The sequence below is a fragment of the Zosterops lateralis genome (genome assembly GCF_965231275.1).
Source record: "Zosterops lateralis genome assembly, chromosome: W".
Lineage (NCBI taxonomy): Eukaryota > Metazoa > Chordata > Aves > Passeriformes > Zosteropidae > Zosterops > Zosterops lateralis.
Window position 1 is genome coordinate 21,984,855 of NC_139801.1, and position 11,426 is coordinate 21,996,280.

The 11,426-nt window shown below is 45.1% G+C and overlaps 1 long non-coding RNA gene across 4 annotated transcripts; it reads right to left on the minus strand.

Annotated features, from left to right (window-relative positions):
* Window positions 1-798: 798 nt before the first annotated feature.
* LOC310922053 lies at window positions 799-11,144 on the minus strand. 4 transcript variants are annotated; one of them, XR_014592284.1, is made up of 4 exons: window positions 10,782-11,144; window positions 8,063-9,312; window positions 7,425-7,589; window positions 799-4,898 (listed from the first exon to the last, which is right to left on the minus strand). It is a non-coding gene; the product is annotated as an uncharacterized lncRNA (long non-coding RNA). The 4 variants fall into 4 exon arrangements; XR_014592285.1 differs by lacking the exon at window positions 10,782-11,144 and having other exon boundaries at window positions 8,063-9,073; window positions 9,209-9,542; XR_014592286.1 differs by lacking the exon at window positions 10,782-11,144 and having other exon boundaries at window positions 8,063-8,201; window positions 8,603-9,542.
* Between the last annotated feature and the right edge of the window lie 282 nt (window positions 11,145-11,426).

Genomic DNA, 11,426 nt, shown 5'->3' on the forward strand with positions numbered 1-11,426 from the left:
GCAAAGATCAGATTAATAAAGAAACAATTTATTAATAAAACAATCCAAATCACCGATAAAGAGAGAAAACCACAAATAGGACGTCCAGCGCAGCGCTGGGTGGATGAGGGGTCTGTACTCTAAGGTACAATTTTCCCAAATCCACACGGAGCAGATCGCAGCTCGGGGTTTTATAGGGGTTTTCGTGTCCCGAGGCGAAACAGGTGCCCAGGATAGTCCAGCAAATAGTCCAAATAACTTTCGGATGGGCTTCCCGGATTTGTCAAATAGTATTCTGGGAAGGTTCTTTTCACATGCGGATGGAGCCCGCCGGTCCATGGTTATTTCAATGTGTATTCCTCGGTGGAGAATTCTCTTTTCATTCGGGAAGGAATTTCTCTGTCTGGGTATGATGCCGATTCTTATCTAGGTTGGCTAGTGTCTTTGTTCCTCCTGATGGCTCCTGTCCTGTTCTTTGTCCCAGGACTGGCAGAAGTCTGGCTTGGGGAAAGTTTTCTACAGACTGTACCTTTTCACATTTTATATTAACACCAATCTAACATATATTGCTATATTCTTTTATCACAAATTTTTACCCAATGTCACATTTATCACAACAGTGTCCTTATTCACTCACCAGGTTTTGATCATGCAAGAAAGGAATAAAAAGGAGGGACAAAAGATGGGAGGTGGTTGTTGGAACAATATCTGCTACATCTAGGAACAGAGAGCTGTGGTGGTGAGTTTTTGATAAGTTTTGATGAGTTATGGTTTGTTCCTGTTATTCCCCCTCCCCCCCTCCCCCCGGTGTTTGGGGTTTTTTTTTGTTTTACCCCAGGTTTTCCCCTCCCCTGTCCCTTTGTCTACCTCTCCTGACCCTGCCCTGTGTTAACCTGGGGCAAATCACCTACCTGCCCCACCCCCTCTGACCCCCAGTTTAAAAGTTTGGCACGGGACCCTGTTCGCTCTCTCTTGTACCACCTTCTGGAGAATAAAGACCTCTGAGAGAACCTTCTCTGATTCTTGCTTCGAACCTAGATGTCAACAATATACAGGGACCATAGAGAGCAGAAGGCATCTCTGCTCTACACCGTTACTTGGACTGCTAGCACTCTGAGGACAACCACTCCTGACCAGCGTGGCTGGAGTGAGAGCTAGCCGGAGCTCCCCGGCCCTTGACATCAGAGAACATGTGCACAGAAATTAGGGTCAGATTCACACATTCAACAACCAAATATGTAAGCATGGAAAAATCATCAGGATTTCACAAGTTAGGATTGTCCTGCACTTTTACACCTTATTATTGTTACCTAACTAGATGGGATCTCTGCAAGGAACATGCCCAACATGTACCAACATTGAGATTAGAGACAAAAGTCCACTTTGCTTGCAGCAGGGCACAAGCACAGCTCACAGAGAGTGTATAAGCACCCACCTAGGCTGAGGGCTGGAGTCAGACTGAGTGATCTTTCTACAGCACTTCCCTTGCAAAATAAAATGTGACAACATCCTCGTTGGAAACTGCAGTGCTCGACATCCCTACCCAGATAACAGAGCACAGACAGCAGCCTATCTCAGCCACCCTTCACCAACCCTTGAAACAGATCCAGCACTTTTAAAGCACTTAGCACTGCCCCACCAGACATGAAGACATGACTGCCACTCTAAAGCCCAGCTCTTCAGCTCGAGTTCACACCATTCCCTAAGAACTGTATCTAGCCTACAGCAGAGAGCTACCAAAGAGAAGTGTTCTTAGCCATTCTCTGCTCCCACGCTCCCTCCTCAAATTAAAAGGCTGTGGCATACATGGAATACAAACAAATTCCCCGTGTTCAGTGGCATACACCACATTTCTGTCCATTATTAGATGTGACAAACACGAGAGGGGGCAGAGGAAAGGGCAGGAGACTCAGCAATCTTGTCATACAAAGGTTCTCAACCATGCTCAGAGCAGTGTGGGATTACTCAAGGCTTCCCATGCGGTGGGTCAGCAACACCAGATTTGCAGCAAAACAGCTTCCTGGGAAACCGAGAGAGAGAAAGAGAAAAAAACAGCCCTGTACACATCCTTTCAGGCACCTGGCATCAGTGTGTCTTTTAGGAACTGCTCACCACTTTAGTCTCCTTAACTATCGCCTTTTTACACTAAAACCAGTCCACTGAGAGAGATTTTGTCAGGTGCAGAAAGAGGTCAGGCTAATGCCAAGAATTTGGGGACAGAAAAACCTCGAGTTCTCCCAATCTTTTCTGTCATGAGTTCAAGATAAGAACACACTGCTGGCACATCCCATTAACGTCCTGCTCCCCAGGGCACACCGCAAGATGGTTTGTGCTGGGGCATTTCAGCCTTCAGAAGACAGAAAGCCCAGTGTGACTGCAATCCCTGGAGCACTACACTGCATGCAGCATCTCCCTCTACCAAACTGCCTTTCCAAGAAATGCTGCCCCAGATCTGATAAGTACATGGAAATGAAATCTGCCATTCAAGAGGAAGGGAAGGCAGGCTCTCACCTACCCAAGCACACATGGTTTCTCCTTTCCTCCTGCAGGTAATCACCTCACACTGTGATGATATGTCATTGTTTGTTTATTTTTCAAGCATCTTCAGAGAGCAGCTTTCCCATGTGGCAGCTCCCGTCCACAGGCTTTGTTCTCATGCAGACAGAAGGCTGCACTGCTGCTGCCTTTTTGATCTTGAGGCAGAGGTGAGGGGGCTAGAGGAAGGGGATGCGGTTGGAATTCCTCCACCCTAATGCTATTGGTTTGCTTTTCAAGATGCTTAGCAGCACTGCACAAGACAGTCCTGTGCAGCAGAGGCTCTCTTTAAGATATCCTCCTTTTCTTGTGTGACCTTTATACCCCTGTTTGCTTTCCTCCAAGAGTAAGGAGGCTGTAAGCGATCCCGGAGCATCCCCGCCCCCAGGGCTCCTTTGTACGGGCTCACACATCAGCATCTCCATCCTCACAACTGCTTCTCCTGCTAACAGATGTTAAATACAGAGCAAGGGGTGAAAACCCCTGGCACAGTGATGTTTGTGTGGGCAACTGCCCTCTCCAACATCGCTCTTGCAACTTGCTTAGCCTCAGCCATGGGTGCAGGATGACCCAGCTTTCCTCATGAGCATTCTCCTTTTGCTCCCTTGCTGGCACCTCCTTTCTCCCGGTTATGCCTTTTCCACTAGTTCCATCCAGGTGGCAGAGCCCAAAACCCAATAATAGGGACACTGAAATGGCTTTCTACTAGACAAACAGCAGCAGCAGTGCTGTCAAAAGAGAATCTACTCAATTTTTCTAAGGGACAAGGAGAAAGCAAAGATAATCCAGCCACCAGCTGTAAAAGTTAGGGACAGGAGAGGAGACTCATAACCAGCATGCCTCGCATGCTCCAGGAGAAGCCAACATATTATATTTCACAGACATTTCCTCCACCACACAGAAAAGGTCTGATGGCTGCTGAGAAGTATGCCTTAGACTCAGCCTGTCTGCATTGGTATTGTGCTTTCAGATCAGAGGAAAAAATCTTTCCTCACAGAGATGCTGTGAGACAGAGCTGGACCTGAGGTCTTCTAGTTGCCTTCTAGAGATGACACCAGGGTAGTCCATGAGAAAGGAGAGTCAAAAAGAGGCTTGGACTTAGAGTGGACAGGATGGAATCACTTCAAGATTTGTACATCAAGAGTTTTTATATTACTGCAAACTTTTTTATCATCATTAAATATCAATTTCTACAAAACTGATCAAGATTAGCACTAGTTTAAAAACTGTTTTTCCTCTCATGGCTTCAAGTCCTCAAAATGTATTTTTTTTTCCCATGAATTTTCAAATGCTCAATATTTTCTTTGCAGATATTTCTTGAAAATTCACCACTAGCTCAACATTTCCTATTAAATTATGATTGTGGTCATCCTTAGCAACTGTAACTTATGGAAATGGATCAAACCACAAAAACTCACACCTACAGTTGTGCTGTATATAGATATCCAAGCAGACAGGAGCCCACTCTGATCAATGTGTGGAAGGAAGTGACCAGAGATGTTGGCAGACATTATTGTCTCTTTTAGACACCAAGCAGGGATCTAAATACATCCAGCAAATGCAGCTGAAGATCTGTGTGCCTTCACATGGGAATTTTGTGGTCATCAAAGCTTCAGATTAGCATTTCAAGGGGAAAGCAAAGTAATTATTATATTTTGTTACTAATTTGCAAACAGCCCATTTCCCACCATACATATTAAGAGTATCCTGAAGACTTCTACAGCCTCAAGAGGAATAAAAACCATATTATAGTAATAATAGGGGCAAATTACATGTAAAACTCAGTGTCGTCCCTGATTTTCTTGCTTTCAAGTGTTTGAATCTTTGCAGTCTGATTCTCACACTGCTTTAATGTAAACTATATGTATTTTTAGAATTTATCTTGTGTTTTGCATAGTTGTTCTCTGAGAGGAGAACTTGACTGATGGTCACAGTGACCAATGGAGTCAGGAGGTTGTAACCTCCTTGGGCCAATCCTGGCCTTCTGTAAAAAGTGTATATAAGTGATGGAGTCAGAGAAATAAAGAAGCTTTCCATGTTTGACCCTGCTGCTGCCTGCTTGTCCTCTGTGAGGGTCCACACCCATGTCTCAACGTGTGAACCCTCTAAGTGAGGGGTGACACTCAGAGAAAATAATGTTTTCAAACACCGTATTAAAACCTATCAGGAATCAGCCTCCCATCCAAGCCCAAATGTCAGGAGGGAAGAAAAGACTAATTCAGCCACATTTTATACCCACGTGACTCAAAAGGATGCTGGATGAAAAGGCCTCCTTGTACCAGCAGCACTGCACACTCCTGCAGTTTCATCCCAAGTCTTGCAGCAGCTGGTGCTTCCAGGAAGCCTCAGAACCTGCAGGCACATCACTCACTCAAATCTAGGCTCTGTACAAAAAAAGAACATGTACCATAAAAATAAGTTTCCAATTCTCAGTTGCAAATAAAACCTTGAAATAGGTAACACAGATGGACCTAAAAGCTCATAAACATGACAACACATCCAAAATTTAAAAAAAAAAATAAAAAGAAAAAAAATTCCATCCTAATGAACTTTTTGAGGTATAACTCATGAATTTTGAGCACTTAAGGCTGGCAAAGATATACAAACTCCTTGTAAAGATGCACAGCAAGTAGGTCTCAGAATTCCCAAGTCACAGATACCACCTGGACTCAAATAACCAGGAAGTGTCTGCTTTTCAGCATCCACATTTCCACAAGTCATTCCCACTTCTGTTAAGGGCTGTTGTTGGCAGTGTAGGCCCTGGTACAGGTCTCTGGTTGAGCTATTCCCAGCAGGTATGGCATCTCAGCCCTTTTCCTGGAGAAGGAAAAGAGTCATTCCCATAAGAAGACAGGGATTTATCAGGCAGCAAGACTGGGAAAGCCCAACTGAAGTAATACCATGTTTGTGAGTTTTTCAAAATGCAGCCACCTTTGGGGGAAACCCACAGATTCCTCCTCACAGCAAGTTTGATGAATAGGAGGAAGAGTTGATAAAGGTCTGTTTTACTCAGAGTTTCTGCTCCCCAACATGTCCCTAGCCTATACTCTGTGTTTTCAAACAAAATCCCTTTTGTGCTTTCCCCTAGTGCCACTCCTGCAAAGAAGAGCTCCCAACAGCCACCTCCAAAGCACCTTCCTTGTTTGCTTTCAAGCCAGCCTTCAAAGTCTCCTGAACCGCCATGCAAACAGTTTGTCAGCACTTCAATAACTGGTTTCCCAAGAAACATCCATAGACCAAACTTCTTATCAGTCCCTCACACACCCCTATCTGTAACCCCTTGTCTTGGGCTCGCTTTGGAAGTGGTCGGAGGACAAAAGCATTTTTTTTTTGTTCCAATGTATTCTCTGACATCCTGGAGCACAACTAAGACCCTTTGGCCTCATAAAGCAAGTAACAAATTCTAAGAAAATTAACCCATTAAGAGTTAACCTGAATGCATGTAGGTCACCTGCATGTGTTATTAATAGGAACTGAGAAACTCTCTTAATTTCTTTTATTTTCACAGACACATTTAAGCTCCTCAACTGATATATAACTGATATATAACAATGACTTCATAGAATGCTTTAGGTTGGAAGGAACTTTAACGATCATCTTGTTCCAACCCCCTGCCATGGGCAAGGACACCTTCCACTATCCCAGGTTGCTCATAGCTCCCTCCAACCTGGCCTTGGACACCCACAGGGATGGGGCAGCCACAGCTTCTCTGGGCAACCTGTCCCTCACAGGGAAGAATTTCTTCCCAAAATTCCATCTTACCCAGCCCTCTGGCAGCTGGAAGCCATTTCCCCTTTCCCTGTCACTTGCCTTCCAAAAAGTCCCTCTCCATCTCTTTTGCAGCCTCTTTAGGGACTGGAAGAGGCTCTAAGGTCTCCTGGAGCCTTCTCCAGGCTCAACAATCCCAACTCTCTCAGGAGCTGAGACACATTACCATGACCTTTCTAAAAGAAAAGGAAGAAAATAAATCTTAAATCACAAAAATAAAGCATCTGAACCAAATACTATACACAAGTGAACTACCCCTGATACAGCTGGTTATTTATATTGATTTGTCTGCAGGAGCAGGACATGGCTGCAAAAAAATTCCATGTTTTATTTTGTCACCTCCCATGAAAAATTTTGCTTGCAGGGACTTAGTTCACAATTTTCCTAACCATTCCTAACCACCATGAGACCTAGTCCCATCTCTCAACAGATTCATCTTCAGTCTTACAGAACTCTGTTAACTCCTCAGCAGAGCAATTCATCCACCTGTGAAGCAGGGACAATATCTTGGTCATGGCTGTTAGGAAGGTAAATTTGTCTCCATTTGGGATATATTATTTTATGGCAAAACAACCGTAGGGAAAAAAATGCTACTGACCTTCTCCCTGTTTTTTTTTCCTCTTTTTAAGTGGTGACAGGAAGATTTCAGAGTTTGTAAGAGTTGTTAGACACTATCATGATATACAGAACCAATAATGATGAGCAGTTTAAAACATATTCTATTCCTTCAGTGTGGTGTTGTGGAATTTAGGAGTTGAGCTGGAGCCTAGATCCCAATAAGCCTCTCCGGTGGAAAGGCCACTTGGAGAAACTCAGGCGAAGCAGTGAAGCTCACACATCCACACATACCACGTGGCTAGCACAGCTAGGAGAGCCAGAAGGCCTTGACACCAGGTCAATTCCAGCAGGTTTATTTCCAGCAGCTGAAGGGGGACCTGAGAGCCAAGAGCACAAGGCATCTGCTTGTGCCCGCTTAAGTATGGGGTTCAGCAGCCAATGACCTTGTGTTGTGGTTTGAAAGCAAAACGAGTGAGAGGCTCCAAGTCAGAGATATAATTTAATAAGAAGAAAGGTAAAAAGGTAAAAACAAAACAAAATAAATGCAATAACACAAAGGATCACTGACAAGGTCAGAATACAACCTGAGCAGGATGGTGGAAGCAGTCCAGGTGAAGTGCTCTTCCTGAAGCAGTGATCCTGTAGAAAGGTCTGGGAGCTCTGGTCCTCTGGGAATCCAGTGGGTAAGTGCTACCTGCACTGTCCCACATACCAGCTTATATCCAGGTGAGAATGCTTGGCTCCTCCCCCTGGGCAGAGCATCTCACAATAGCATGAGAAGTGTGAAATGGGTCCTTGATGGCCCATTAACAGAGATAACCCCTGGAGGGAGTTACCTGTGACTCATGGGCCATTAGCAGAAGACACCCCCAAAGGCGTTAATGGGCCATTAGCAGAAGACACTCCAAAGGCCATTAGCAGAAAAGTCAGGGGGCTTGGGAAAACACTAGCCCACCTGGTTTCAACAGTTCATGAAGATGGTGATAGAATAAATACTTTGTGTACATCCTACACTGCAACCCAGGACACCTTGAGGTATGGGAGTGGAGCAAATGGTAGGTAAGGTCAGTATTCCATAGGGGAGACAGGGCCGATCACCGGGTCCCACGACCAATGGAGACACACCCAGGAGAGGAGAAACTAAAGGGCCAGGGGCATTAGGGAGGGGAAAAACTGGGGTGTCGCCCTGATTTTCAGCCTTCTGATGGTCTTGTTAACATACCTTCTAGTGGAGTCTCTCACGCATGTACCATAAGCAAAGTAGATTGTTTTCATTCCTCTCTGTGATGGACTTCTGAATTGACCACTGGCGTCAGAGAGGTGTTCCTCCTGTCCTCCAATCCTTGATCAAATTCCAAATCCTATTTAGATCCCAAATCATAATAAACTTCCCTTCTTTTTCCCTTCTTTTCCTCAGTTCAACCTGATAGTGAGTGTGTGGTTCTTTCGTGTCCCTAACAGTGACACTGGGGCAAACCATGTGTACAGAGCATCATTGGGAAGTCCCTCTCTCAGGTTGGGCAGGTAACTATAGTCTGTCCTGCCAAGGCCAGACCCTGGGTATTATGTTGAGGGGCTGCAGGGATTCCACACTTCAGCTCAGAAAAAAAAACACATTATGATGAAAAAAAATACAGCAAAATGAAAAAATATCATCATTGAAATAAACCATGAAGATCCCACATAGAGAGAAGCATACATTTGGAGATATCATTTATCCCCTGAAGCTATAGCTATTGTAGAATAAAGTTAAATTACTTACAGTTCTTTCAAAAGACAACCTGTTTCTTGGAAGTATCATAATAGTTTGGGATCCTGCATTTGCTATGGCAAGTACTGCTGCATCCAACAACAAAGTATTGTGTGTAGTTAGATAAATCTGCTTAAGTTATATCTGCCCCAAGTTCCCAATGCTGCACCAAGTTATTATGCACCCTTTAAAATAAAGGAACACAAATTGAAGAAATATGTTTCAGCATTGAACAAGGGTATGTAGAAAGCACCTTCTCCATAAACATTCCCTTTCAGGGCATGGTCATCACGTACCTTTGTGAGGTTTCTTATGTCAGATTCTTATGACACCATTGGCAAATAAATGTATTCATTCAAATAAACCAAAGTGATATTAGGATGACATCTCAGTACAATAGCATAATTGCATGATCTCTGTGCATGTTTTGACATTAGTCTGGTAACACAATAGGCTTTCCCTCTGACATTTGGTATGCATTTGCTGGGAAAAAAAAAAAAAAAAGCTTTAATATAAAATAAAATCCCTTGAGATGTACCACTTTATCATTCTATGTCTCTCATCTCCTGCTTCCAAGAGCCACAACATTTCAGGGAAAGCAGACTTCTGTTATCATACCCCAACCACACAGCAAATGTACAGTGCCCTCCATGTGAATAATCTCGCCAGTGCCAAGGCCTTCCATTTCCTTTTCCATCCCATTGCTTTTCATAAAGGACTTCCTGCAGGAACACAGATTATTTGCAGTTTGTTTACATACTACAGGGAGAAGCTCTCACACACTTCATAAGTGCTTCATTAGCTCCAGTTGCTCACTTTATCTCAGCAGGGATAATCAGCATACGAGCCAAGAATCCTTCCCAGATGAGGTATCTGCCAGCAACCAGCTGACATTTTTTTCAGTTTAAAAGATTACCTGTTTTTTTGTGGTAATACCTAAGCACAGATCTATTCTGAAAAGATAGCAAAAGAAAACCAAACCATTTCTCTAAGGCAAAACAATAGACTCAGAGATTACTCAGGAGTGAGGCTTGGAGATTGAAACAAGAATCACAATCTCTGCAAAACTACTGAGATTTTAACACTTAGTTCATTAAAGCAGGGAAAGCCAACTCATCATTTGTTGCAGATTTCCTCAGGGAAGGAGGACATGATTTATATCTAGATCTTGAACTACCCTAGCTGAGACCTGACCTGAGGCCTTGCTAAGGCCTTGAAGTCTGTGACGCAGGAAAAATTACTTAGTAAAGTGTGTGGCGCAGTTAGAATTAGATATTAAGGTGTCAGGGAAAAATAATGGGGTTTTGAAGGTCACTGAATAGAGTTGTTAATAGGCACATGTTAGCCACCTTAAAGGTAAACGAAATAATGTGTGTTTGCATTCTTTCCTCTGCTGTGTGCCAATGAAAAAGCTATTGAATTTGTAAACTATATAGAAACGTATATAAGCCACCATTCTGCACGAAATAAAGGAAGAACGTAGTGATAACCATAGTGGTCGGACCTGCGTTGCTTCTGTTCAACCCTCTCTTATATTAAAGGTATCCCTGGCTTCATAGTGGTGCCCGAACAGGGACAACCTTCGCTTAAATGCGGTTTATTTTGCTTAAATGCAGAAAACGTCTAGACGTGAGTTTTGTTGAGGATTCTAGCTTGAATGTGTGTGAGTCCTCGTGAGGATTCTAGTTTAAATACGGGTGAATCATCGAGGGGTTCTAGTTTAAATATGGGTGAACCCTCACTTGAAGACTCCTTGCTTGGATCTGACTCGGAACCAGCTTGTAAGCGGAGTGGACCGAGACCGGACGGACTGAGTGCACGGAGCAGAGGGTTGGAACCATGCCGATGGTCATCTGACTCTGAAGAAAAGCATCCGCGCCACCCCATGGACGGAGGTAAGCCGCAGTGGGGAGAGACGGATCAGCGCAAGCATGGATACAGACGTCAGTGCAGTGGTGCAGCTTTTGTTCAATATCCTCTCTAGGAGAGGAGAAAAAGTGAAGGAAAGTGAGTTAGAGCAGTTGGCCCTGTGGGCCAGGATAAAAGGAAAGTTACATAAGCCACCCTTGATGTTCAGTACCGTGGAATGGAGGGAGGTTGGAGAACTGCTTTGGGACTCAGCAATTTCCGGTGGGAAAGACAGAAAGAGTGCCTGTGACCTTGGTGTTGTGTGGCAAAAAGTACATTGTACCTTGCAAGTTGTCTCAGCTGAGAAAAAAGCGGCTGCGGCAGCGATCCAGGCTTTAGAAGGGGCAGAGCAGGCGAAAACAGGAATCCCGTCCCTCTCATCCCAAAAACCCACCAAAGTCGCGAAACTTTTTGGCATTTACAACCGCCCGATTTGCGGTCTGAGCGCTCCTGTCAGCCCCACCCCGCAGGATGTCCTTGATCATGTGACTCAGGCAGAGGACTTGTCCCCTCCACCACTGAGATGGACTGAGAGCGAACTGGAAATAGCTCAGTCGCCCAACTCTGTGGGCGTGGAGACAGGCGGGGACTCAGGAAGAGGCGAGGGCAGAGATGGGCAGACCCAAGTGATGCAGCACAGGGGTGGAACGCGAGGCGGAGACCAGAGTGACGTGGCGGCGCGGGCGGAGCAGACCCACCGTCAGTGTGCGCGGGCATAGAGTGACCCAGAACAAAGGGACCGCGTCACCCGCTGGCGCACGGCAGCGCACAGCGATACGGAGCGCTCACCCTCCCCCGGGGGGGGAAGCAGGCTCCACAGTGCCTGGCAACCACGGCGCGCATGGCAACCACAGCGACAGCGGCTGCAGGAACAGAGACACTGATGCAGTCACACAGCCCCCGACCAATGGGGTGCCCTCTCCCCTCC